This window comes from Mangifera indica, chromosome 19 (assembly GCF_011075055.1).
Source record: "Mangifera indica cultivar Alphonso chromosome 19, CATAS_Mindica_2.1, whole genome shotgun sequence".
NCBI classification, from domain to species: Eukaryota; Viridiplantae; Streptophyta; class Magnoliopsida; order Sapindales; family Anacardiaceae; genus Mangifera; species Mangifera indica.
The window spans coordinates 2,813,675-2,839,851 of NC_058155.1; the positions used below are offsets into that span (position 1 = coordinate 2,813,675).

The 26,177-nt window shown below is 36.2% G+C and overlaps 1 pseudogene; it reads left to right on the plus strand.

The window, feature by feature from the left end:
* The first annotated feature begins 4,630 nt into the window (after nucleotides 1–4,630).
* LOC123203434 lies at nucleotides 4,631–11,170 on the plus strand (annotated as a pseudogene).
* Nucleotides 11,171–26,177: the final 15,007 nt, after the last annotated feature.

Genomic DNA, 26,177 nt, shown 5'->3' on the forward strand with positions numbered 1-26,177 from the left:
GTATTTTGGTAAAATATACGCAATTTCTGTGTAGTTCCAGTATTTAAAGTTGTGAGGTCTTGAATGGGAGTCCTATACTCTGGTGAATGTCTTATTTGTCCATTAGAATTCGTAGTGTGTATGCATCTAATATTTACAAATGGTTTATACCCTTCTGCTTCATCTAACTATTAGGAGATGTATAGCAGCAAAAGTGATTTAGAAGCATGGAAAAGTCGGTATGTGGCTCTAGATGCTGTGGGTTCTCTCTTTCTTTATCGCTCGGATCTAGATGGCTGCTGTTGTTTGTCATTAGAATGTAGTAATGTAGTAATTCCAGTAGTGGAATGGGTGGCTGCATTTGTTTGGTGTGTATGTAATGAAAATAAAAGCCATTGCTGAGGTATCAGAGTCTAAATTTGGTGAGATCTAGATGTTTGATGTTTCTCCCAAGAGTAATTTTCAATTTAATTGAAAATTTTGTAAACATACAAAACTATAAAGACTTATTTTATCTCTTTATGAGATGCTTTGGACATTGTATTTGTACATAGTCATCTCTATGTAAAATTAAGTTCTTCCGTAATTCATTTAGATGTTGGTGAAATTCTTAGATTTTCCTTTTCCGTGTTATAAGAACTTAATGATTTCCATTCATGAACATGAACTTGTATATGCCATGTACTTGAATTGGCATTAACTCTTTCCTTTTATTTCCAGAGAAAATCCCAAAGTTAGACTTGGCATCATCTCCTGAAACAAAATCTCAAAGCCCTTCCTTATTTCCAACTCATTTATAACTGCGATAACGTAGTTTAACATTCTGCTTCTTAAACCAGCGAATCTGCATCCTTCTATATCTTGCTTGTGCAGCCAACGCCCTCTTTCACCTCTATCAACACTGCTCGCATTTTCTGCTGTATCACCCATGATCAACGGTGGATGATGTACCAAGTAACGACTTTGCTGGTGCTGCTGCTGCTTCTCATCTGGAATATTCAACATGGCTGCAAGATTTAAATTCGGTTGGCTTGATGAATCTTCCTTTGGAAGTCCAAGAATTTGCTGTGGAAAAGGAAACTGGATTAATTTTTTTTCAAAAATTAAAAAAAAGACCCACTAGGGGATTTGTACGAAAAGATTATAATATACCATCTGTTTCTTGGCTTTAAGACTTAAATTCAGAAGTTTCTATTCATCGTAATAGCCTTGTACAATCTTTATTTCCTGTAAATAGAGAGAAAAAAGATCAGGATAATATTCAACAATTGGGTTAGAATTTTGAGATACCATTGACAGAAAAAAATGACCTCTTTGAAAAACTCTTTGCGTTTAGTTAACTCTTTAATCTTCTCTGATAATTCTTCTTTTTTCTACAATTTAAAAAAAAGAAAGAACAAAAAGAACAAAAAAACCCAACCTAAAAGCCGCAAAATAGACCTTAATATAAAAAACAAAAACATAACCTTTTAAGGGAAACCTTTCTTTTAGATTGCTTAGGTTTGTCATCGTATTCACTGGAAGAGAATGATAGAGGCATTGTGGGATTCAGAGCCTTAGACTTCTCAATCTCAGAGACAGACTTAGAACCCACAGGAGGCAAAGAAGGACGGTCAGTTTTAGAATATCTTGTTCTCTCTCTTCCCCAAGAAAGCTGATGCAAAGACTCTGATTCAAAAACTAGTCGCAAAAATTGCAGTAAAACTACTGCAACTTCAAACTCGGTTTCGTCAAACTCGGTTCCATCATTGAGCATGGCAATATTTAGATGCTGATGATGACAACTAGTGCTACTAGTACTAGGTTTCATCATGAAAACTAAAGATAAAGATGGCTGTCAATTTGAAGCATAAGACAAGAAGGCTAAGTTTGAGGGAGAGCGGGAAAGAGAAGGCTAAGTTTCAAGAACGATTACTTGGAGACAAAGTTTTGGTTTATAAAGGAAAATAAAATCCTAACTTGGTCACAGTGTGACTTATGACGCGTGTCGATATACGAAAGAAGAAGATTGGACAGCTTCATCGCCAACTTAACTATTTAACATCTTTTTCTTGGCACCCGTTTTCAAAAATCTGTTTCAAATTCAAAAATCATGTAGGTCCGTTAGAACTTTGCACATGGTTTTGGCGCGTAGATTTACGTCTCTTTTTAGTTTTAGAATTAGGGCAATTAATATCAAACTCGTCTTCTATGTAACTCTTTCAGGCTCCAAAGATCAGAATTTCCCAAAACAAACTTTCTTTGTTCTCTCTTTCTCTCAGAAATTCAAGTTGCAATTCTCTGTTCTTGAACCTCTGTTTCTCTTAGTTTTTTGATAATTATTCTGTTTGCGTTTGAAACAACAATCACTGGAAGTAATGCTTGATACTGCCAAGGAGGAGTTCTTGAAGAACAGTTTCAAAGATGCGTATAGATGGGTCTTTGGGCAAAGCTTAGTTTAACATTTTGGCTGGGTTTAATGATTTTTATCGGTAGGGGAGCTTGGAATTTTTATTAATTTGTTGATTTTATTTTATTTTATTTTTTGTAACTTCTGATATGTGTTTGATGATTGCAGACAGACTACAGTTCTGTATAAGAGTTTTCAACAATAATGCAAGTTGAGCTGCTTGTGTATATTCTTTGTTATAAAGTCATGATTTAGCACAGCAAGGAGCATGCCGCGTGCTTTGTTGTTACTTGTGTATGTGGAAGAAGTAAAAGCTGTTGCTGAATGCTGAGGCGTCGCACTGTAGATTTAGTGAAGTTGTTGATGCTGGATTTTTTTTCTGGATGAAATAATTATGGAGACCTAATTCTGAATGAATTCGTAATAAATTCTTCTACAACATTCTTCATCCTTGCTTGATTCGTGCTCATTTTATATTCCTGCACTTTTGTAAAATGCAATTTCTGTTTAGTTCCAGTATATAAAGTTATGAGGTCCTGAACGGGCATCCTACACTCATTACTTTTGTGAATATCTTATTTGTCCATTTGAATTTGTAGTGTCTATGCATCCAATATATTCAAATGGTTTATGCCCTTCTGCTTCATCCATGTATGAGGAGATGTATTGCATGTAAAGTGATTTACAAGCATGGAAAAGCTGGTATGTAGCTCTACACGTTGTGGGTTCTATCCTCTTCAATGGGTGTTTATGTGATTAAAGTAGAAGCTATTGCTGAGGTACCACAATCCAGATATGCTGAGCTCTAGAAGTTGGATGTTTCTCCCTGGTGCGATTTTCAATTTAATTGTTCTTGTTGACTTTGAATTTTTGTGAATACACAAAACCATAGTGTTTAGGTTGAAGCTTTTGATTACCCTGATGCACTGAAACCTGTTTGTCATAATGAAGCTTCACATACACCAAATCTCTAATCTAAAATTGATGATCTGTCCTCTTCCTATTAGCCAACATTTTCATTCTGGACTAAGCTCTCTCCAATTTTCATTTGAGTATCTATATGGTGGATTCCGTCATTTGCAGCTTGGTATCCAATTAACTGGCTAGGGAATCCTTGGAGAAATAAGGAATGTGAAGTGGTGGAAGGTATCCATATAATGCCTCAAAAAGGGACATTTCAATACTAGAATGATGGTTAGTATTACACCAAAACTTTTCTAAAGACAGCCAATGGAACCATATGTGGGGTAATTCACCTACAACATACCTCAAGTAGCCTTCCACACATCTGTTGACCACCGCGATCTGCCCATCCATTTGAGGATAGTAGGCAGTTGAATATTGAAGAGCAACCCCCTATAGTTGAAAAAGCTCCTTCCAGAATTTGTTAAGGTGATGGTGTGAGGGTTGCTATGCAGTTTGTACACATTATCCAGGATTAGTTGCAACAGGGATGGCTGAGGCCCTTAAGACTTAGGCATACCTTCTATGAAATCAATTGTGAAGTCAGGGAATACACTAAAGGGAGTCAGCAAGGGTTATAATAGTCCTAAAGAAGCCAAATTTTCTAGCCTATATTGTTGACAAGTTGGACAACCTCTTATATAATTCTGGACATATTTCCACATACCCTCCCAATAGACTACAACTACAAGTTATTACACCAAAGTTTCCCTAATGTCAAATCATTGAATAAGATTAGTAGTTGCTGCTGCAACCGAGGATTATCACCTACCACTAGTTTACCTCTCCTCCTCAATTGGCCATTCTGCCATTTAAATTTTCCATAGGCTTTGTAATTATAGTTTGCAGGTGTATATCTTGCTGCCAACTTGCCTCTACTTTTGCCATCAACTCTTGAGGCAATATTACAACAGTAAGGTTGTGGACTGCCAAATTCGACACTTAGGACAAAACATCAACAACGACATTCTCCACGTCCTTTTATGCTTAATTTCATAGTCATACTTCATTAGCTTGGCCACACAAATGATGCAGATTGCACTTTCTGCTATTAAAAATCTTTTTAGAACTGCTTTCAAACTGCATATATGATAATTGTTGAGTAAATAAGAAGGCTTCTGGCGAATCATTTACTTTGTTAAATGATGCATTTTGATGTATACATGTTAGCTCTCAGAACTTATAAAAGAGTTTAAGTATCTCTTTGAACATTTCTTGTAGACTATAAAGTTCTTATTTTGTGTTATTTATATATTCTTTTTTTTCTATTTTAGAATAGCCTTTGCACAGCAGGGAAAAATGGAGTCTTCAAATTCACACATATTGGCTTCAGTTACAGGTTTGTTAGCTGTTCTATTCATTATGTGTATTGACTTGCAATTGGAAATTGTTGATACAATTAGGTCAACATTAATTTTTCTCATGTTTACAGATATTTCAGTGGAAAAATCAATGGAAGAATTTCAGCTTCCCAAAGGAGACTTGTGGTCTGTTCATAAGTTTGGTGGCACTTGTGTTGGAAGCTCTGCTAGAATCAATAATTTTGCAGAGATCATCATTAATGATTATCTAGAAAGGAAATTGATAGTTGTGTCAGCTGTGTCAAAAGTAACAGATATGATATATGACCTCATCTTCAAGGCACAGTCATGGGATGATTCATATGTATCAGCTGTGGACTGTGTCTTTGAAAAGCATCGATCAATGGTACATGATCTACTTGACGAGGAAGAACTTGCTGGTTTCTTGTCCTGGTTTCATCATGACATTCATAACCTCAAAGCTATGCTTCATGCAATATACATTGGTATTATTGTGCTCTCTCCTTCCTCACTCCCCCTGCCTCTTCTTATTAGTCATGCTTTGAATTTGTTGGAGAACTATTTGTTAAAGACTCTGTGAATTTGCATTCATGAATGAATGGGAAATTATATAAACAATGTCTGAGTGAAAAATTAATAAACCATGACATAAGAATCATTACTTTCGTGTCTTCAGTGATGTATGATTTGATCATGATTTGACAAAATGTCTATTTGATCTTATATCTAATTAAAATTAACTAAAATTAGTAGGTTGCTTCTTTGTTTACATTTTACGTTGGCTTTTTACAAGTGTTATCTCCTAATTTCATCTATCTCCTTCTATTAGGTTGGAAGTGAAAATCTTACATTTATTTAATTATTAATGGGCAGAACTGGAGCTCCTTTATTGAAGGTATCTCGTCGGATTGGAAGGGATGTCAGTTAAAGTTCCTGTTGGGCAAGCTTAATTTGGGGGCCAGTATTTATGCCATTTGGAAGGAGAGAAACAATAGGATTTTCACTAACCTTTCACTGCCCAAAGAGAGAATTGTGGAAAGGATCTGAATGCTGGTCAGAGACAGAGGGGCTGACCTCTCCAATATCTCACCTTTTGTTGCCAATAAATCCATTGCTCAGAATTGGGACCTGTCAAATTGCATCTTCAATAGCTAAGGCTTCTTTTCTTCAGAGGGGGCCGACTTTTATGCTAATGGTGTATTTTTTTGCAGGTAATTTCTTAAATCTTTGGTTGGTTCCAGATGAGTTTTTGTGGGGGGCTGCAGTGGCTGTTTTCTCAATTTGCCCTCTGCTTGGCCTTCCCTTCTACTGGAGTGTTCTTTGGCTGTCTCTTCCCTGGGTGCCTGAACCCTGCTCGTTCTGCAATCTGGTGTTGAAGTTCTGCTCTCCTCTGCTGCTTCTGCTGCATCTTTGCTTGGTGCCAGACGAGTTTTTGTTCTGCGATCTGGTGTTGTTTTCTCCCTGGTGTTCTGGGGTCCTGTGGCGTCTCTCCTCTGCTTTTGGTTGGCACTGATGTTGGATGTTACCTCTCTGGTGCTCCTGCTTTCTTCTGCTTGCCTCCAATCTTAGTTCCTGCAATTTGTGCCTTTGCAATGACTGCCTTGCAGCTGCCTCGTTGTAGATTTCCATATCTTTCCATTCGCTATTCTCAATGCATTGGAGTAGCTGAGTCTTCCTTCTTTTTCCCCTGTTATTTTCTCCTGAAACGGTGGCTCTTTTGGTGTGTTGGCCTTTTCGGCTGCCTTGTTGCTACCGAAATTGTGGTTTGTGCTGCTGGATTCTGCAGATGGAATTTCTTCAGAAATTGCTGGGTGTTGTCTTCTTAAAGCTTGTGGTTCATTTTTCGCTCCTAATTTGGTTCCCCCACAGCTCAGTTGCTGGCTGAATGTTCCCTGGCACTTCTGCATTTCTCTGCTTGTTGATCTTTCTGTGAGAGCTGTGCCATTTTCAGTCACATTCCAGGAGCTGTTCTGCAGCGTTACTTCATTGGAGGCCTTTTTGTAGAGGTTCCTGCAAGTTGTTTCTTAATGAAAAGGCTGCACAGTTAGCTCTGTGTGTGACAGTTTCTGTGGTATTGCTCCTGGTGGCTGGGTTGTTGATTTTCTGATACAGGTGTTTGCCGATTACTGCTTGATACTGATGGCTGGAAATGTTTGTTGTTTTTGGCTTCCTGCCGTGGCTGGCTGCGTGGGTCTTCATGCTTTTCAGGTTCAGATTGTTATTTTTAGTATGTCCTCTGTTATTTAGGCAGTTTTGTTTATGGCTTCTGAAATTGCGAGATGCTAGTCTCTGGACTAGTGTTGACTTGTATTTAGTGTGTTTTTTTGCTATCTTTGTGAGATGAGCTTAGGTTGTATTTGAACCATGTTTTTTCAGGTTTTTCTAAATGTTCATATTTACTTAACAAATATATATATATATATGTATATATATATATATATATATGTATATACCATTTGTGAAATCTTGATACAGGTTTGATGTGTCGTGGATATTAATTTCTTGGAAATATACTCTAAAATATGCCTATGTCAGTATATCTTTTGGAATCTCTTGTTTATATAATAAAAGACTAATCCATGGATGTAATTATGTAGATTGTATAGATATGTAGTAAATTAAATCCTGGGATGTTGATGGTTATGGGTTTTCTGTTACCTCTACTGTCATAGACCTTTTTCTTTTTGGTAAAACTTACTATGTGAAGTTGGAAATTGGAATCTAATATCAATTATAAATCATTGATTAATTATTTATTTTTTGAAGCTAGTCAAGCTACAGAATCTTTTTCAAATTTTGTTGTTGGACATGGAGAGTTGTGGACTACTCAATTGTTAGCAGCTGTTGAGATAGCTGGTAATGAGCTATTTGAACTAACAAATTATTTTGTTCTTGGTGCAAAATGGTTTGAATTACCAATAGATGGATACTAGAGATGCCCTCATTGTAAATCCAACCAATTCTAATCAAGATGATCCTGATTTTTCTGAATCTGAGAAAAGACGCCAGAACCAGAAACAGAGATGCAGATAACATAAAAAAATCAGCAGGTTTTTCAAACATTTGAGGTACTTATGCCTTACAAGTTTATGCATCTGCTAGCACAACTCTTGACCTTCTTGATTTGTTGTGCAGTGGGACTTGGAGTGGTAAACAACTTTGTTGACACAATATACACATTAATAATTCTTACCTGATCTACATTTACTGTGTTTTTGAACTTGTGTATGTATTAAATTGTCTTATATATCCATTAGAATTTATAATGCATATGCATCCAATATTTACAAATGGTTTATGCCATTCTGCTCCATCTATGTGTGAGGAGATGTATTTGGGTAAGAAATGACTAGAATTTGTGTTTGTTTAGGTGTAAGTATTGAAAGTAAAAGCCATTGTTGAGGTATGACAATCCAGATTTGGTGAGCTCCAGATATTTGATTTTTCTCCCAAGAGCAATTTTCAATTTAATTGTTGTTGTGGACTTGAAAATTTTGTAAACATACAGAACTATAATCACTTATTCGATCTCTTTGTGAGATGATTCGGAAATTGCCACGGAATTGTATTTGTACATAGTCATTTCTTTGTAAAATTAACCTCCTCCTGTAATTCATTTAGATGGTGGTGAAATTCTTAGTTTTTTCTTGTATCCCTTTTTCCTATTCTATGTGATAAGAACTTAATGATTTCCACTCATGAAAAATTTGCATTTCTATTTCAATCATCTAAGATCATTGTTGTTGGTAGGACAATTCAGGCGTGTTTTTCATTTCCCACAACTTGTGTTTTATCATGTATAACGACCATCAACATATTAATATAAATAACACTACACTATATTTTCATTTTACAGTTAATATGAATTATAAAATAACTTCGTGTTGCATTCCTTTATCAATGGTAATGTTGTGAGGGTTGCCATGCAATTTGTACACATTGTCCAGGAAAAGTTGAGCAATTGTCTGCACATAATAGGGATGGTTGAGGCCCATAAAATAGGCATATTTGTTGAGTCAATCAACCGCCACAAAGATGATTGATTTCCCTTGAGACTTAGGCATACCTTCTATTAAATCAGTGGTGAAGTCAGAGAACACACCAGAGAGAGTTGACAATGGTTGTAATAGTCCAGAAGAAGCCAAATTTTCTAGCTTATATTGTTGACAAGTTGGACAACTTCTTATGTAATTCGGGACATATTTTCACATACCCTTTCAATAGAGTATAAGCAAGTTTCTTAACAAAGGTTACACCAGAGTTTCCCCTAATGCCAAAACATTGAACAAGGTTAGTAGTTACTGCTACAACTGACTATTACCTCTCCTCCTAGTTGGCCATTCTGCCATTTGAATTTTTCATAGGCTCCTAGGTCCTTTTCCTAGGTTGTAATTATAGTTTGCATATGTATATCCTACTACAAACTTGCTCTATTTTTTCCATCAACTAGAGGCAATATTACAATAGTAAGGTTGTGGAGTGCCAAGTTAGACACTTTGGACAAAATATCAACAACAACATTCTCCTTGCCTTTTTATGTTTAATCTCATAGTCATACTGCATTAGCATGGCCACCCAAATGAAATATTCTGACACTTGCTGCTATTAAATTTTTGCTGAACTACTTTCAAATTGCCTATTTTATAATTGTTGAGTTAATAAGAAGGCTCGTGGAGAATCATTTACTTCTTTAAATGATGAATTCTGATGTATATATATTAGCTTTCAGGAGTTATAATGGTGTTTAAGTATCTCTTTGAACATTTCTTGTAGACTGTAAAGTTTATATTTTGTTATAGCTTTATTTTTTTGTTTTATAAGCCTATAAATAGGCCTCATTCTTGATTGTTTTTATGCTTGATTAATTGATTATAAAATAAAATCTTGGTTCTCTCCCTTTTGATTCATTCCCTTATCTCAATTCTTATAGTTTTCTCCATTTTCTTGCTGTTCTTCCCGATATGTCCTCTTTCCTTCTATCTATCTCTTTAATTCTCTAGTTCTCTATTCTCTATCTCTCTTTTCTGTTCTTTGTCTCTCTCCTCCTACTCCTTTTTCGAAAAGGCATTCAAATAGGATATGGATTCAATGCGATGTGCATATTAATTTCTTGGAAATATGCCCTAAAATTTGCCTACATTAGTATAGCTTTTGGAATCTCTTGTTTATTTATTGAAAGACAAATCCATGGATATGATATGTGTAGACTGTATAGACATATAGTAATTTGAATGCTAGAATGTTGACAGCCATGGGTTTTCTGTTATCTCTACTATTAGAGACCTTTTCTTTTTGGCTAAACTTAATTTGTAAGCTTAGAAATTGAGTTTGACTGACAAGAACAGTGGAATTCCCATATAAACGCAAGAGAGGGCATAGGTTCAAGACCCCGTTGGACTAAAGCAAAATAAGGCTTTTAAATTATCCGGTTCAATAGTGATGGAACCAATCATTGGATCCGAGATTTTACTTGCCTAATGTGAACGGACTGGCTTGGGCAGGGCTCCAAGGTAAAAAAAAAAAAATTGGGCATGGAGAGTTGTGTGTAGCTCAGTTGTTAGGTGCTATTGTCATAAAGGTCTAAGGGCCATTCACTATTGCTATAAAGAATATTTTGTTAATTGTAGGCTCTTAAAAGATGGCTAGTAATAAGCCTTAAAAACTACTTAAACTAACATATTATTTTGATCTTGGTACAGAATGGTATGGATTGCCAATAGATAGATACTAGAGATCTCATTGTCAAGCCAGCCAATTCTAATCAAGTTTATCCTTATTTTTCTAATTCTGAGAAAAGACTAAAGAAATGGTTTTCTCAAAATCCATCAAAGACAGTAATTGCTATTGGTTTTATGGCCAGTACTCCTGATAATATTCTTACAACTTTGAAGAGGGATGGAAGTCACTTCTTTGCTGTTATAATTGGTGCACTTCTCAGGGCTCGCCATGTCACAATTTGGATTGATGTGGATGGAGTGTACAGTGCAGACCCAAGAAAAGGTTTGTATGGAAATTAAATATGCAGATTTATCCAGGCTTGCATTATCCATTACTAGGTCAGGTTTGATTGTAATGTGAAGAGGCCTCGGAAATGTTGAAGACCTTGTCTTACTAAGAGGCTTGGGAAATGCTGATCATTACTCACATGTTTGTCAAAGTTGTGCAACTTTCTGATTTATGTTTCTAATTTAAATTCATGTCATTATGCAGTCATATTCTTACATCCTTGCACCATTATCCCAGTTATGCGACATGACATTCTAGTTGTGATAAGGAATATCTTTAATCTCTTCGTGTATGGAACAATGATATTTATTGTGAAAATGAAGATGACTAGATTCTTGACACTCCTGTCAAGGGGTTTTCAACAATTGACAATTTATCTTTAATCAATCTAGAGGGTGGACATTTTGGTTCCAATTTCCACTGCATGTCTATTTTTGTGGTTACAATTTTGTGTCTAAATTTTGTGCCATATATGTTGTTTATATTCTCCTGTTGGCAGAACTATGGGTAATTCCTAAATGCCAAAAAGCAATAAGAATGTATTGTCGTTGTTCTTCATCACCTCCTTGTTAAAGATCTATAGCAAAAATTTAGTTGAGGACTGATGAGTAAGTTAGTTCACCTTTTTTGTTAAATTTCTTTCAGCTAATATACTTCCACTCTTCTGCAACCAAATACATAGTTGGAGTAATCTATGGGTGAATTTTATTGCCACTGATTTTTTTTAGTAATTATGTCATTGCTAATCAAATATGGAATGGTTGTCAAGACATCCTGCCATTTTGGAATAGTTTGGAAGATTTTCTATGTATCTCTTCCATGCCTCCATGCTGATCTTGCTAGAGAATCTGGTTTGAAACTAGAACTTTCTGATCTCCCTATTCATAGTCTTGTGCCTGAACCTTTAAGAGTAAGACAATTTTTCTTTGATCGATAGTTGATTGGGAAAGAAGTTCGTCTTCAATGTGATGTTTTAATTTCTAGTTGCAGGCTTGTCCATCTGCGAAGAGTTCATGAAACTATAACCATGATATGATGAATAACTGCCTAAGGAAAGACAAGAAGCTGAGGATGCAGGAGAAGTGAGTTTTCAATAAAATCACTCTTGGAATTTTAAACTTTCAGTATATCTAGACTCAGATTTTCTATTCACAATACCTCAAAATCGAGTCTAAATCATGGTTTAAAGTATGCTGAGCCCTCAAAAGGTTAAAGAAGTAAGCTAGGGGCACATTTTGTACCCAGTGGAGAATAAATGGTCCTAAAATACGTATTGATATCTTGATACAACATATCACAACTCCATAGACAAAAAAAAAAATCTGAAAAAACTTGTTCATTCTTGGTGGAAGTAGGTCTTATATATTTTTACAATTTATGGCATGGTCCCTTCTTTTTCTGTAGTCGGTTTGCACACATAAGTTTCACTTTTATTCTTATTTTGCAGATATAATCTTGATTTTGTTTGGATTGCATGTTCTCAAGTTTTGAGGTAAGTTGGAATGGTGAATACTGTCAACCAAAAGGGTATTGTGTGATGCCGACGGTTCTATGAATTAAGCAGATTCAGGAATTAAAGAAGAATTAAGAGTGAGAAAGGTTGAGAACTATAGAGAAAGAACTGAGAAATTGCAGAGAATGAAGAAACAGAATCTTTGATGATAATTCGTCTAACTATTTTTCCCGCCTACACTCTCTTTATTAATCACACATAGTAATCTATTTCTACAAAACGACGTCACATTATTTAGTGTTCCAATTATACAAAACAACATGACACTGTTTATACATGCATCGCACTGTTCATACTTGCATTACGTAAATCCAATGGTGTCGTTCAGCTCCCATCTTCATCTCTATCTTCCACGCCAACTCTCCTTTCTCTTTCTGTTCAGTTTGCATCAACTGCCCCTCCTCAAGCGAGAAAGAAGGAAATTGTTGCCGAATTGTGTCTGCAAACTCCTATGAAGCAGTTGTTGGAGGTTCATTTTGCCACTGAATGAGGAGCTTTACTGCTGGAGTGTTACCACGACGAACCAATTTACGATCAAGGATGGCATGAGGCCACCTCTGACACTAAAAATTTGGTGGCAGGGTGGGAGAAGCTAGCAACGGCCTGTAAGCCGGCCGTAATAAGGAAACATGGAAAACATTATGGATCATAGCATTAGCTGGTAACTGAAGTTTGTAAGCAACCTTGCCAATGACATCTGTGACTGGAAAGAGGCCAAAATATTTGGGCTATAATTTCTGGTTTCCAATATGCATGGTGTGTTGCTTGTAAGGTTGTAACTTAACATATACAAGGTCACCGATTTGAAATTGACGATCTGAACATCGTCGATCAGCAAGCTGCTTCATTCTATGTTGAGCCTTCTACAAGTTCCGTTTAAGAATTTGAGTAGTGGCTTCTCTGACTTTTAACATAGTATCAACCTCAGTTACAACGAAGTCATGAGAAAAATATGGGATATGAAGAGGTAGAGGATACCCATAAAGAGCCTCAAAAGGAGACATCTGAATACTGAAATGATGACTTGTGTTATACCAAAATTCTGCTAAAGGAAGCCATTGGCACCAAGTATGAGGAAGCTCTCCAGCCATACACCGTAGGTACCCTTCCAGGCAACGATTAACCACTTTGGATTGACCATCTGTTTGCGGATGGTAGGCAGTGGAGTATTTCAGATCAACGCCTTGGAGCTTGAAAAACTCCTGCCAAAATCTACTAAGAAAGGTGGCACCCCTATCACTCACAATGTTGTAAGGATTATCGTGTAACTTATATATGTTTGCTAAAAACAACTGTGCGACAACCTGGACGGAAAATGGACGAGGTAGTGCCACAAAGTGTGCATACTTGGTAAGGCGATCTACAACCACCAAAATGACAGATTTTCCTTGGGATTTTGGAAGACCTTCAATGAAATCCATTGTCACTTTTGTAAAAACTCCAGAGGGTATCGATAATGGCTGCAGAGGGCCTGGAGACACTACATTCTTGGACTTGTATTTCTGACATGTAGTGCAGCCTCTAATATAATTCCTGACAGCTTTCCACATTCCCTTCCAGTAGACTACCATTGCCAATCTTTTCATGGTGGCAGTAACCCCTGAATGCCCACCTACTATTAAGTCATGGAAAAGGTGCAATAGTTGCTTCTGTAATTGAAAATCCTTAGCCATACTAATTTACCCTTCTGTCGTAATTGCTCATTAGACCATTCATACTGGCTATAAGTACTGGGGTCTCTTTTCTTAACCTCAATAATAGTCTGCAAATGAGAATCTTGTTGCCATCCTCTCTGTATTTGCTGCATCAACTCTTCTATCATTACTATAGCTGCTAATTGGAGAAGTTCTTGGGTCGCCACTCTCGATAAAGCATCAGCAGCGACATTATCTTTTCCCTTCCTATAGCTAATAGTATAGTCATATTGCATAAGCTTTGCAACCTAAGCTTGTTGTGCAGGTGTTGTAGTTTTCTGATCCAACAAATATTTCAGACTTTGGTGATCCGTTTGGATCACAAAATGCTAATTCCTTATGTAATGGTCTCACTTCCGAAGAACAAATAGGATTGCTAACATTTCCCTCTCATAAACCGATAAGAATTGGTTCTTCGGCGAAAGTGTTTTGCTAATATAGGCAATTGGATGACCTTTTTGTAGAAGCACTGCTCCAATACCCTCACCAGAAGCATCCGTCTCAATGGTAAATGACTCATTTGGATCAGGTAGGACAAGAACAGAGGTAGAACACAACTTCTATTTAAGCACATCAAAGGCTTCTTGCGCTTCAATCGACCACCCAAAGGAGTCCTTTTTTAACAAGTCCGTCAGTGGTCGCACTAGTTGCCTATAATTCTTAATAAATCACCGATAGTATCCCGACAACCCCAAGAATCCTCGTAACTGCTTCAAGGTTTTTGGTTGGGGCCATGTTTGGATAGCTTGTATTTTTTGAGGGTCTGTCATCACGCCTTCTTTGCTGATGATGTACCCAAGGTATTCTACCTTCGTTGCTCTAAAATTGCACTTGGTTCGTTTGGCATACAACTGATGAGAGAAGAGTAGCTGCAAAACAACTTCTAGGTGTTACAAGTGAGTTGTCTTATCCTTGCTATATACAAGGATATCATCAAAGAAAACCAGCACGAATCTCCGAAGATATGGCTTGAATATACAATTCATGATGTTTTGAAAGGTTAAAGGAGCATTCGTGAGTCCGAAAGGCATTATCGAAAATTCGTAGTGCCCTTCATACGTCTTGAAAGTCATCCTCTCAATGGATGAAGGATGCATGCGAATTTGCCAATAACCGGAGCGAAGATCAATTTTAGAAAAAATCGTTGCGTCTCCTAACTCATCCAACAACTCTTTAATCAATGGAATAGGGTATCAATCCTTCACCGTAATTTGATTTAATGCCCGATAATCTATACACATCCTCCACGAACTATCCTTTTTCTTTACCAACACTACACGACTGGAATAAGGGCTAAAACTGCTTCTGATAACTCCTTCCTCTAACATTTCCTTGATCATCTTTTATATCACATCCTTCTGCAGCCCCCCGTATCAATATGGTCTCAAGTTTACTAGTTGTGCACCTTCCTTTAGAATGATTTTATGATCTTGGAGTCTAGCTGGCGACAATCCTTTAGGTACCTCAAATACCTTAGCAAATTTATCTAACAATTCATTCATCTGTGGCCATTACTTTTGTACCTCTGTATCTAAGAATTGTAATTCATATAATTGTACTGATGCTTCAGTTACCTCAGGCCAAAGTAGTTGAATAGAAGCTAATTGTCGTTGTTTGCTGAGAAGCCTGCCCAATTGCTCTTCTTGAATGACACTTGCCCTTTCTGTTCTTTCACCCTGTAGGAAGTATAACTGCCCATGTATGCAAAACTTCATTGTCAAATCTTCAAAGTTCCACGTAATATCCCCTAAACCAGCCAGCCATTGAACACCTAGAATTAAGTCATAGCTATCCAAAGGTAACGTATATGCATCCATTGAAAGAAGTTGGCCTTGCACTCAAATTTCCAAGGCTTGACAAATACCCTGACAATGTAATTCCTCTCCATTAGCTACTGTAACTCTAACTCCAACCACTTTTTTTATTTGGCAACCCAGCTTGTAAGCAGTATGCTCACTCAAGAAGTTATGGGTGCTTCCCGAATCAACCAAAATATATAGCTTCTTCCGCCCATGCATACCTTCAAGTCTCATAGTTCTAACACCTAGTGATCTTTGCAAGGCTTGGAGAGAAAGTTTCATTAACCCATGTTCTTCCAGTATTGAATTTGATTCTATTACTTCACCATACCCTTCTACACCTTCATTCCCCTCCGTTTCTACATGTAATTGAATGACATAGGCCTACTTCCTCTTACACCTATGGCCTGCTTTGAACTTTTCATCACACCAAAAACAGAGACCCTTGGCCCTCTTCTTATCAAAAGTTTTGTTAGTTATTGTTTTAGAGGGCAATGTTGATGGTAACTTAGGAATGTTAGGAGTAGGTAATAAGCCTGAATAGTTATTAAGCTTTGGTGGTGTATTACTCGTCGTCGACGTCGCCATTGTAGGTTTTGGATTCCATGGCACTTGAGGAGTTCTTGTGACTGGTTTTGGTTGTTCTTTGATGGCTGCTATTGTAATCTCTTGTAGCTTAGCTAATGCATATGCTTTCGTCAATGTCTTAGGTCGAAACATTCTTACAGGCATTTGTAAGGAGTCCACTAACCCCGATAGGAAAAAACTCAAGCTTTGGTCTTCCATAATACCTGTCCTTGGATATAATTCTTCAAACACATTCATGTACTGCTGAAGGGAACTTGTCTGCTTCAAATTCTGTAAATCTGCAAGGGGGTCGTCATAGCGTAGCTACCAAATCGTGCCCTCATAGCCATAACATACTCTTCCCATGTTAGTCTTGTACCAGCCCTAGATTTTGTGAAACTTTGATGCCACTGAATAGCTCTTCCTTCCAAATAAAGTGCTGCTATCTTGATGCGATCCATATCCAGCGTAGCGTCTACCTCGAAGTAGTATTCTGCTTTAAACATCCAATTATCAAAATCTTCGTCGTAAAACCGAGGGAAATCAAGGCGTGTATGTCGCTCCCATTGTTGTCTCGGCTCATGGCCAGATCGCAAATTTCCTCTTTCTCGTCGATTTGTTGTTTGTGTCACCACCTTCGTTTGTTGAAGACTGAGACCACTAATTAACCTTTTGAGATCTTCCATCGATTGTTGCATTCGTTCTTGTGTCTCTTGAAGACGACTCTGCTGTCTATTTTTCGACTCAAAGATCATCTGTACAATCTCTCGTCGTAATTCTTGATTCCGTGTTCCATCCGCCATGACCAGGAACTGCTCTGATACCACTGATGCTGATAGCTCTATGAATTAAGCAGATTCAAGAATTAAAGAAGAATTAAGAGTGAGAAATGTTGAGAACTACAGAGAAAAAACTGAGAAATTGCAGAGAATGAACTGAGAAATTGCAGAGAATGAAGAAACAGAATCTTTGATGATAATTCGTCTAACTACTTTTCTCGCCTACACTCTCATTATTAATCACACATAGTAATCCAGTTCTACAAAACGACATCACACTGTTCAGTGTTCCAATTATACAAAACGACATGACACTGTTTATACATGCATCGCACTGTTCATACTTGCATTACGTAAATCCAACGGCGTCGTTCAGCTCCTATCTTCATCTCCATCTTCCACGTCAACTCTCCCTTCTCTTCCTGTTCAGTTTGCATCATTGTGCACTTGTGATAAGGCCATTAATTGTTACTATTTTGATTTATAATTTCCTTGTGTTGTGTGAAAATTTGATGCAATCTAATAGAATTACTTATCTTTTTGCTTTTAGGAAGCTTTGAGCAATTTTGGAATAAATAGGGCCAAAAAGAGGAAAAACTGGAGCAGATATATTAAACTGGAAATTTCGTAATGCAGACTAGGCGTGGGCACGTGAAAGATGAGAGCAGAATCCGAAAAACAGATCTGAACGCCCAGATCAACTGCAAGAGTCCAGAAAATATTAAGATTTGCTTCCTAGAAAAAGGATAATCACCAGCTGGAAAAGAGGATTAATTGAGCTAAATAAGGAATGATATTTTTGGAAGCAGGATTTATATTAAAAATACATATCTTTTCCTTTCTTTTTGGGAAGATATGGATCACTTTGCTTGATTGGATTAGGAGATTAGGATTCATTTTCAATTTCCAGATTTTTAGTAGGAAGATAATATATATATACTCTTATTTTTATTTGAGAATTATCAACCATTGTAATTAGAGAATTAGAGAGCAAAACATGTTCTACAGTGGCTGAGTAATTTATCTTGGTTGAAGGGATCTGAAACCATGGAACTACAATGATTGTGAGATTTATTATGTTCTTTAATGCATCTTTTTATTTATTCGAGTATTGATTATCTTTCTGAATTATTTGTTTATGATTGTGTTGATTGATTTCTAAGGCGCGCGATTAGTTTATCAATTAATATAATCTACGGCTAGTTTAGGTGTTGAATCCGTAATTGTTCAATCCATCTAATCGAAGTGGCAACTAGGGTTATCGTTTGCTGCGTCAGAAGCTATAATCCTAGGAAAATAATTAACTAGATTAAATGCAACGTCGTACGTTTGTGTTGTCTTGCTTCGTTGGTCTTTCTAATTCGTAATACTGTTGTTTAATTAAATTCGAGATTGTATCTGAATTATTAATCAATAAGAGTTAATTGGAATACATGTTTTTGGTTAATTAATTGTAAGGAATGACAGGTAAATTTAATACCACAACGAATATTTGAATAATTAATTTGATATTTTTGGTTTCGATGATCAATCGTAGTTCCAATGGTGGATGTGACCGAAGACCAAGGTTTGTTAAATCGATTTATTCCTTTTAGATTATTTTACTGAATTTTTAATTAGTGTTTTTCATTATAATTTGCATTCACTTCAAAACCCCCCTTTTTATTTATTTGTTTCGATTTATTTGTGACAACATACTAATCAAAGCTCTTCGAGGGATCAATCCCTACTTTCCTTTACTACATTTGTGTTACAAGAATTTAGAATTTAATTTGGGTGTTAACGACAGCACGTACCAACTTGCAAAGATACAAGAAAGATCATCCATTCGCACAATTCTCTGGTTCTAATAATATCATAGCTTTCACGACGACAAGGTATAAGGAGTAGCCCATTTTAGTCTGTGGCCTAGGTACTGGTGCTCAAGTTATTGCCGATGGAATTTTCAGGGACATATTGTGGCTTGCCGGTACCCCATGGTAATGATGTCAATATCTTCACCTACTGGTTTTAGCTTTCCCTCTTTCTGTTACTTAATATAGTAGTTTGGAGTATGTAATCTTAGTTCGTAATAGGATATAGAAATCAATGTGTTGCTAATTTAGCAGCTTCAGGATGAGATTAGTGTTAGATTAGATTAATAATGTAGTAATTTGTATTCTTTTGTTTTCTGCTAATAAGCCTTATAGCCGATGCTAAATATATTCTTTTGATTTTGATAATCCATCTCTAGAAATTCGGTATGAGTGTTTGGATTTGTCCATAATATTTTATAATAAAACTATATGCACAACTTTATACATAAATAATAATATATCATTATGTGATTGGATATAAAAAATTTTGTTACTCTGAAATTGAGCTTTGATATTCTTTGCTCTAATCCTTTGCTTGCTTCCATTAAGGTGTCGAAACCGAAGCCTTTCACAGGATCAAGATTAAAATTTGGATAGGGACTTCTCTTGCTTTCATATGTATACTTTGTTGCTGTAAAATGACTTACAGGTGAATTAAAAGATTAGAAGAAAAATCTTTGATTTTAATTCAATTAAAACATTGGATAACTACATTACACTTTTATAATAAATCAGCTTTTAGTATAATTTTTTTTGACCTGTTTATAGTATCGTAGGGGTGTTAAAAACTAATTAATCAACTTGGTTTAATTTTGTTTTAAATCTAATCGATTCTTTAGTTTGGAAAAAAATTTAAATTAAAACTAAATTGATTGAATGATTAATTAATTTTGAATCAAATATCAAACCAAATTTTTGTTAAAATTGATTTTGATTAAAAATTAGAGAGGAGAAGTAATTGTGAAAAAGAAGATGAAAAAACGTGTGAAGAAATTAGATTTTGTAAATTTGTTTTAACATTTAAAATCAGTTTGGTTAGATTAACCAATTTACAAATACAACAAAATCATTAATCAAAGCAAAAAACTAATTTAGCCAAAAATTTCACCCACGGCTGAACCAGTTTTTCAATACCTTATTTTTTGGTCAGTTATGGATTTAGATACCGGTTTGGCTCCGTTTATGAATATTTTTAACACCTCCAGTATATATTATATAAGTAATATTATACGTATTTATTTTGAATAAACAAATGAATACACATTTAAGTGTGTCATCATATGATTGAATGTTATTTTATCTTCAATTTAAAATCATCTAATTATATAATAATATATATTAAATATGTATCTATTTATATATTTAAAATAAAAACGTATAGTTTTATTGATATTATATAGTAAAAGGTAATTTTAAAACTAGAATTAAAAATTATTAAAAAACTTTTTGAAAATAGTTACTAAGAAACCCAATTTTCATGAAAGATTAAAAAACTTAAAGCCCAGAGCGTAACAGTAAATTAGGAAGTCCATTGACATCATCAACTTAACTATTTAACGTTTCTTTTCTTGGCGCTTGTTTTCAAAAATCATGTAAATCCGTTAGGCACAAGGTTTTGGCGCGTAAAAAACATTCTTTTTAGTTTTAGGACTAGAGCTTGATAATTGGCTTAATTGTAACGCAGTCAATATCAAACTCTTAACTTTCTTCTGTAATTCATTTGGGTTTAGTGAAATTCTTAAAACTTTTAATTGTAACCCTTTTTTTTTTTAAGGATTGATTGATTTCCATCTACTTGAATTTGCATTAATCTGTTTCCTTTGATTTCCAAGGTTAGAGTTGGCATGATCTCCTCAAACAAAATCTCATTTACAACTGGGATAACGTAGTTTAACATTAAGCTTCTTAAACCTGCGAATTTGCATCCTTCTATATCTTGCTTCTGCAGCCAATGCCTTCCTTTCACTTTTACTAACACTGCTCACTTTTTCTGCTGTATCATCCATGATCCACGGTGGATGATGTAGCAAGTAACAACTTTGCTGCTGCTTTTTCTCATCTGGAATATTCCACATGGCTGCATGATTTAAATTCATCTGGCTTGCTGAATCTTCCTTTGGAAGCCCAAGAATTAGCTGTGGAAAAGGAAACTGGATTTATTTTTTTCAAAATTTAAAAAAAAAAAAAAACCCACCAAGGGATTTGTAAGAAAAGATTGTCATATACCATCTGTTTCTTGGCTTTAAGACTAAAATTCAGAAGTTTTTGTTCATTGTAACAGCGTTGTACATTCTTTATTTCCTATAAAAAGAGAGAAAAAAGATCAGGATAATGTTCAACAATTAGGTTTGAATTTTGAGATACTATTGACAGAAAAAAATTACCTCTTTAAACAACTCTTTGCATTTGGTTAGTTCTTTAATCTTTTCCAACAAATCTTCTTTCTTCTACAGTAAACAGAGTATCACCAGTAAACAAAGAAAATCAGAACAAAAAAAGCCATGAAAGCCGCAAAACAGACAAAACCCTTAAAAAAAAGCATACCCTTTTAAGAAAAACCTTTCTTTTAGATTGCTTAGATTTGTCATCAGCGACAGATTCACTGAGAGGGAATGATAGAGGCGTTGTGGGACTCAGAGCCTTAGGCTTCTCAATCTTAGGGATAGAATTAGAATCCACGGGTGAAGATCTTCTCATTCTTCCCCAAGAAAGCCGATGCAATGACTCTGATTCAAAAACTAGTTGCGGAAGTTTCAGTAAAATTTCTGCGACTTCAAACTCAGTTTCATCACACTGAGTGGTACTAGTACGAGGTTTCATCATGAAAACTAAAGATAAAGATGGCTGTTAATACAAGAACGCTAAGTTTGAGGGAGGGCCGGAAAGCGAAGGCAAAGTCTCAAGTATGATTACTTGGAGACACAGTTTTGGTTTATAAAGGAAAATAAAATCCTAACTGGATCAGGATCTGACTTATGACACGTGTCGATTAAAGGGAGAAGAAGATTTTATTTCAACTCAGCTTCATAACCAACTTAACTATTTAACGTCTTTTTTCTTGGCATCTGTTTCAAATTCAAAAATCATGTAAATCCGTTAAAACTTTGCACATGGTTTTAGCGCGTAAATTAACGGCTTTTTTTAGTTTTAGAATTAGGGTTTGATAATTTGCTTACTTGTAACGCAATTAATATCAAACTCTTGTCTTCTCTATAACTCTGTAAGGCTCCAAATACCAGAATTTCCCGAAACAAACGTTTCTTTGTTCTCTCTTTTTCTCAGAAATTCCACTTACAATTCTCTGTTCTTGAACTTCTGTTTCTCTTAGTTCTTTGATAATTTTTCTGTTCGCATTTGAAACAACAATGACGGAAGTGATGCTTGATACAGCCAATGAGGAGTTCTTGAAGAACAATTTCGCAGATGCGTATAGGTGGGCTCATTTGGCCAAGCATTTGGATCCGTTCTTTGAGCCTTTTGATCGCTATGTGGACGTGTATCGTATATGCTTTGATCACTTTCATAAGAGAACCAAAAACGGAGCGATTAACTGGTACGCTGTTCTCAACTTCCAAACCGAAGGGCTTCCTTGTCAAACCATCACACACCGATATGTCAAAATCGCAAAAATGATAAACCCAGATGAGTTTCACTGCGTTGCTGCCCCTGGAGGTATGAAACTCATAACCACCGCTTGGGAGATTGCTGGAGAAGACAAGAATCGGTGGAGTTATCATGTTCGTGCAGGTTTCAAGCTGCCTGACTGGTTGCTGAAATCACCTCCATTGAAGAAGCAGAGGTTGGTTGGTGTTGAACAATCTCACAGTCGTCATGGAAGCGGGCTTTGTGTAGGGTTTTAGTTTTTTGATTTACTAGGAATCTCCACATGTAATTACTTAACAGTTGAATTTCTAATCTGTTTGTTAATGACAATTGTCAAATACCTGATATATTATCAATAAAATTTCCAAGTTTCCAAAAGATTCAATCATGTTTGCGATTTCTCTCTTGAATTTATGATTTTATTTGTGTATTCTTGGCCTGGGATTTAAACTATATTCATTTTTTTATTATTGGATTTATTTGAGAATTTTAGTTCAATGGGCTTTATCGGATTAGTAATTTGTAATCAGCTTGGGTATTACTGACTTGGAGCTCCATTTTATAGTGAAATTGTCCGCAGGTGAAATTATTTTTTATTGGATTTATGAAATTTGACTGTAGTCCAGCGAACTTAGAATTTATTGTTCATTTCACTCATCTTTTCATTATTAAACTATAAATTTGATGCAATTTGGGTGTGCTTTGGTATAAAATTTTGGTCTGGGTTTCATGATTTATATAGGTAGGTTAGCTTGGAATTTTGATTAATTATGTTAGTTTTTTGTAAATTTTGGTATGGGTTTCATGATTGCGGAGAGACTGCAGTTCTGTTGAAGGGTTTTGAACAATAGTGCAGCTTGAGCTGCTTGTGTATATTCTTTGTTATAAATTCACTATTTAGTGATTGATTATAATGTGTCACAGTAGAAAGCATGCTGGGTGCTTTGCTGGGCACGTGGAAAAAGTAAAAGCTGTTGCTGAATGCTGAGGCATCACATTCTAGATTAAGTGAAGCTTTTGATGCTGATTTTCTTTCTGGATGAAATAATTATGGAGATCTAATTCTGAATGAATTACTAATAAATTATTCTACAAGATTTTTCATCCCTGGTGTTTTTTTGTTTATCGCAATTTCTGTTTAGTTCCAGTATTTAAAGTTGTGAGGTGTTGAATGAAAATCCTATACTCATTACTTTTGAGAAGCAAATGTTGCTACTGCTGTTTCAATCATTAGCACTTTAAATGGTCTGCTTGAACTAGCACAACTCTTCACCTTCTCAATTTGTGTTGCAGTGGGACTTGGAGTGATGAACAACTTTATTGGCACAATATGCACATAAATATTTCTTACCTGATCTTCATTTACTGTGTCTTTGTATTGGATCCGGGTCCACCCATGACGGGCCGACCCGACCCGACCCGACCCGATTGGCGGTTATTGGCAGTTATTGGCGGTTGGACCTTTATATAAAAAGGTCTTAACTGCCTCCCAAATGGAAGAATGAATAATAATGAATGATAATAAATGGTGATGTGAGGAGAGAATGTAATTATATACAGAGAGCTTTTCTCTCCTGCCAAGAACGAATATGCACAGTAAATCACTCTCCCAAATGGAAATCAGTACGTAGGTAAATGGCGTCGTGGAAACAGACTAACGTCAACGCCTCGCGTGGAATTCGAAGACGCTTCATCGAACTCATAAACGGGTACGCAAATTCTATTTACAGATTTCACAGAATTCGGATCCTGGCATGTTTAATTGTTTCTAACATTGGTATCAGAGCCTAGGATACATATGTGTTATGTTTCTGTGAATGATATTGCGTAAATTATACGAATTAAAATCTGTATATAGAAATTTGTTCAAAATTTCGTTTTTGGGGACGAATTTGATTCGACCAAAATTGCATGAAATTGGTGTTGGGAAACATGTTAGATGAATGCTAGGAATAATATTACATGTTTTAAATTGAAATTCGGCTCGAATTAACGCCGAAATCGATCGAAATTGACCCAAATTCGAGACCCAAGGCGGGTTTTTCCCGGCGCGCCGTTTTGATGGATTCCGACGCCATCGGCGCCGGAACTTGGAACGATTGCACTTTTCGTTACCTGGGATACAAAAGCCCTATGGTATTGTCGCCGGAAAATTGCCGGAAAATGGCCAATTAGACGGACAGAAGATTTAGGGTTCATCGCGCGATTCTGGGTCAAAATCGGGTTGGGAAAACCCGAATACCCGAACCGACAGTCAACGGGTTGGTCAAGACCCGAACCGGTCAACGGGTTAACCCGTTTGGTCAACCGGGTCGACCAACCCGGACTATAACCCATGGATAACCCGGTCAACGGTCAAATAGTTGACCAGTCAACGGTCAACAGTTGACCACGCGTGGTGACCATTTCTGGCGCGTGGAGGCGCGTGCGAACATGTGGAGGCGCGTGACAGCGCGTCTGAGTCATCCCTGGCGCGTGATGGCGCGTGCAGAAACTTATACGGCGTGTGGAGGCGCGTGGAGGAGCGTGCGGTGTATATGTGGCGCGTGAAGGAGCTTAAGAGCTTAGTTCCGTGCATAAACACCTACTTTCAGTGTGCATTGGCACATGAAACTTGTTTTCTAGTCCTTGGAAGTTGTGTAGTACTTGGATCAGTATATGGAATGTGTTCCATGGGTCTTACGGCGTATAATGACATGTAATATCTTATTCCGGCTCCCAAAAACACATAATGGTGTTTTAGGATACATGTTTCTATTTCATGCAAGTTTGTTGATTAGGGCCCATCACGTTGCATGTCAAAACTATCAATATCCTATTGAATTTTTTTAATTAGGAAAGAGAAAATATTCATGCGTGAATTTGATCCCCGTAACCAATGATCTTATTCGGGACAAGAATTTGAAACCTTTTTGGGAATGAGTGGATTCATTACAGCTTGCTATAGAGCGACGCTTAATAATGTTCGATAGAATATTCATTATTTTATCACTATTCCCAAAACTATCGTAATGCGAGGTATTTGACCTAACGCAAAAGTAATAAAGACTTTATCATGGATAAAGTGACTCAAAGATCGATACGGGTTGATGAAATGGTCCTAGTCAAAATAGATGATGCATTCGTTGTATCATATATATTTGTTAAGTGTGGGAATTCTGAGATTGGTAGAATTTAATGAAATTCTCATCTAGAATTAATATTGGCGCAATTAGATTAAAGTTTAAAATGTCAAGCATTCGTGACATGGGAGATGATTGGGAACATAGTGAACTTTCGATTCTGTGCCTTATGTGAGATATTTTAAAATTTTAATGCGTAATTGCGACAATTGATGTGTATTTGTTTGCATTGATAACGTTGTGTCTAATAGATGTCTCTATGATCTAGTTAACCATAACATCTTAGAAAATGATGGCTGATGTGAATGAGAATGATACTGAATAGAGAGAATTAAACCATGTGGCATTTGAAATGCACAATATCCCAAATGAGCAAAAGGCTTTAGAGGCTGTGAATCAGGTTAAGATTTAGTTGTGGCTGACTAAGGGATAGAAACTCAATCAGTGCCTTACACAAATGTGATGTGGACGCACATCACACATGTAAGAAGCAAGATCCACTTCGTGTGATATCTTGATTAGTTTCATGATTATCAATCTGGTATATAAGTACCATGAAAGTTCAACTGCATATGCCATAAGTCT